This window comes from Cervus canadensis, chromosome 28 (assembly GCF_019320065.1).
Source record: "Cervus canadensis isolate Bull #8, Minnesota chromosome 28, ASM1932006v1, whole genome shotgun sequence".
Lineage (NCBI taxonomy): Eukaryota > Metazoa > Chordata > Mammalia > Artiodactyla > Cervidae > Cervus > Cervus canadensis.
Genome location: NC_057413.1, coordinates 20156892 through 20160868, shown reverse-complemented (window position 1 = coordinate 20160868; position 3977 = coordinate 20156892).

Here is a 3977-nt window from a genome sequence, read left to right as displayed (position 1 = left end):
ATTGTATATATATATATATTGGGACTTCCCTGGCAGTCCAGTGGTTAAGACTTGGCACTTGCACTGTACAGCGGGCACAGGTTTGATCACTGGTTGGGGAACTAAGATCCCGCATGCCTCGCTATGTGGCCAAAAAAGAAGAAAAAATAAAATAAAGACTCTTACTGTCTTATGTAACTTCATCTATCTTACGTCTGTTCTTTCTCCCAACCAAATATCTCAGTTCCCAAACAAGCCATTTGCCTTATCTCTCAACATTGTCACCATTAATTGATTCAGTGTATCTCACTATGGATATCCAGTCAAACTACTGTGGTTTAAAGTTGTTTGAAACAGTTCTCTCTGTGATTATACCACTAACTCACTGGGCAGATAGATTCTTTTATCTTGCTCTTGATTTTTAGGAAATGCTTTTTCAAGTTAATTTTGTTTGTAGTTAAGTCAAATATTTACACAGTTCTAAATTCAGATCTACAAAGCAAGGTATATCGGAGAAACCTAGTTTCTATCCCAATCTCCTCTATTCTATTTCCTCCTTCCCCCATAGGTAGCCATTTAAAAAATTTTTTGGCTTATCTTTCCATTGTCTATATATATATACACATATATTCTTAGATATGTAGTAGCATAGTAAGTGGTTCCTCCCACTTTTCATTTTAAAAGTATTATTTTTTTTATATTCATTTATTTATTTGGCAGCATCAGGTCTTAGTTGCAGCATGTGGGATATTTGATATTTGCTGTGGCATGTGAGATCTCGTTACCCGGCCAGGGATTTAACCCCGGGCCCCCTGCATTGGAAGGCAAAGTCTTAATTAACCACTGGAGCACCAGGGAAGTCCCCCAAAGTATTATTTTTTTTAAGGTGAGCTGTTTACATAGTTTCACTTTGCTTCTTTCTACTTCAAAATGTGTGCTGGCCACCACTCCATGGCAGTATATATATTTTTTCATTCCTTTTTTATGCTCCTCAGTACTTCATACTTAATTTAACCAGCCTCTTACTGTGGGACATTTGGGTTATTTCTAGTCTTTTGCCATTACAAACAGGGCTGCAATAAATAACTTTGTGCAAACACTTTTCTGTATATTTGTCAGTGATTTTCTGGGATAGTTTCCAAGAAGTGGTATAGATGGGCCAAAAAGGAAGTGTGTATGTAACTTTGCTACTTACTGCCAACCAAATTCCCTTCGAGAGAGGTGGTCTCATTTTGCACTCCCACCAACAGTGTACTTGTTCCCTAGAGGTTGGCCAACAAAGTGTGTTGACAAGCTTTTGGATTTTTGCCAATCTGAGAGGTAAAAAATTATGAACTTAGTACAGTTTCGATTTGTATTTTTCTTACTGGAAGCAAAGTTGAACATGTTTTTATACAATATGGAGTCCTTTACATTTCCTTCTGTAACTGTTCATGCCTCTTGCAATTTTTAAGTTGAGTTTGTGGGAGTGGAAAAAAAAATTCCTTTCTAGGTTCTTTAGCTGGTCTAATAGTTAACTTGACATAGACAGGTTAATAAGAGAAAAAGATGGACATATAAGAGCCCCATAAAAATAAGAAACACAAAGGCAGTCATGCAATTGAGGCTTATATGCCATCCTGAGCTAAAGAATGAGATGGGGCCTGGGGCTTGAAGGATAGATGGTCAATTCACAGGAGGATGAGAAGAGTAGATGTTTGGTAATTAGATGTTTGCCCTGCCAAGCAGGTAAGTCTTTCAGATGAAAACTATCTTTGGTTTTAGTTCTCTCTCGGGGCCAGGTCCCCTACCTCAATTATTTAGGCAGTTAAGGGAAAGGTAAAAACCTTTTCTTGAGTCTGCTGGGTCTTGATCACCTTCACGTCAATGGTCCATATGCCAAAGTTGCCCATTTTGGGGTGGCCTATTTTTCTCCCCTTCAACTGGTTGGTTCTTTTCCCTCTATTTTTGGAAGCTCTTTACATATTAAGGATGTTAGCCATTCGTCTGTGAAATATTTGTCATTTTACTTTGCTTATAATAATGTTTTCTCTTGTAAAATTTTGTGCTGTTACATTTTTATGTAGCCAAACATATCAATCTTTTCCCTCAATAGCAGCTGGATTTTTAGTCCTAGTTATGAAAGTATTCTCCACTCCCAAATAATAGAGAAATTCACCCATTTCCCCCCACTGCTCTGTACTTAAATGGTTTCACTTAAAAAATTCTATATAGAATTTATCCTCTTGTATGCTATGATAAGGAAAAGGCAATGGCACCCCACTCCAGTGAAGAAGGAATTCACAGGGCCTGGACTCCATCTCAGGCCTGTCTGTGCTGATCGTGCGCGGCCACCTCTCCAGTGGACTCTGAACTCTGTGCTTAGCGCCTGTGGGAATGACAATGGAAGGATAAGACCCCCCTCTGGGCAGGGGAATGTTGAAGAAGAGAAAACATACACTAATCACCCCTGCCTCCGGACACTATCTATCAGAATGTAAGCACAGGCTTATCGGTTATTAACTATTTGGAATGTAACTGCGGGCTTATTGATTATTGACTGTTTGAACACATAACACGTGAATGATGGGGTTATTGTAGTTGTATTTACCCTTCCTTTGTTTATGTAAGTCTCAAGGGAATTGCGGTGGTGGGTTTGGACGCGTACACATGGGGTATAAAAGATTTTCACAAATGCTGGTCGGGGTCCTTGGCTAAGAGGAGACTCTGCCTTGGGCCCGCCGGTGTAATAAACTGCACTCCACTATCTGCATTGTCCTTCTGAGTGAGTTTGTTTCCCGGAAAGCGTGGCTATAACACCAGTACTCTTGCCTAGAAAATCCCACGGATGGAGGCGCCTGGTAGGCTGCAGTCCATGGGGTCACTAAGAGTCGGACACGACTGAGCGACTTCACTTTCACTTCTCACTTTCACACATTGGAGAAGGAAATGGCAGCCCACTCCAGTGTTCTTGCCTGGGGAATCCCAGGGACGGGGGAGCCTGGTGGGCTGCCGTCTGTAGGATCACACAGAGTCGGACACGACTGAAGTGACTTAGCAGCAGCAGCAGCAGCATGCTATGATAAATGAACCTTGACTTTTTTTTTTAATATATACAATTTCAAATTTGATCTTATTAGCTCCCTCCCCCAATCACCCTTCAGCTTGCCTTTTCCTGGACGTTTTATTCTTTTTGAGATTTGCCAAAACTGGACATAGATCAAAATAAACATCTTTTCAGCTCCCTGCATTTGTTTTCATTTTGCTGTCTGTTTTTCTTTCCTGGACTCTGTGATTTCTGCCCAGTGTTTTTCCAGCAATTCAAGGGATTTATGATCTTTTGGGCTTCAGGAAGAAAGAGCAGACTAAAGACCTGTTCAGAGAGTGGTTCAAACTGGAGAGGTTGTGCAGATGCCCAGAAGGGCAGGCTCTGCTTGGAGGTGGGGTAGAAAATGACTTCCGGGGTGGGGTGGGGTGGGGATGGAAAGGTGTGAAGCATTCAGTAACTCAGTTTTTGTTGATGATCCGTGTTCCTTGTTTCTACCGTCTTTGGTCTTTTCTTTTCCATCCCTCTGCTTCCTTACCTACTTTCAGACAGCTCCTTGCTTTCCCCCCTACTTCTCTTTGCAAACAGCTTCTTATCCCAACCATTCAGCAAGCTCGAGGGTGCCAACTGATGGCCTGCTGCCTGAATGTCTATAGAAACATGCAATTTGCTAGCAGCGTGTTTACAAAAAATATTGAATGCATTCCCAACATTTAAAAGTGGGAGACTGCACATAAAAATCCAGATTTCTGGATTTTAAAAATTCAGGCTATCTGGCATGAAGGGGCCCACATTCATTGCTGGTAACAATGGAGCTGCCCGTCTCAGGTCACCAGAGTCTACTCAGTGTCCCCTGGCCTCCCTAACACTGAGGGAAAATGTCAGCTGGCATTTACCATTTAGCTTGAGCAGCTGTTTTCCCTCTAGCAGAAAAATTTCAGTCCCTACCCACTTGTTTACTCCAGAGTGGGAA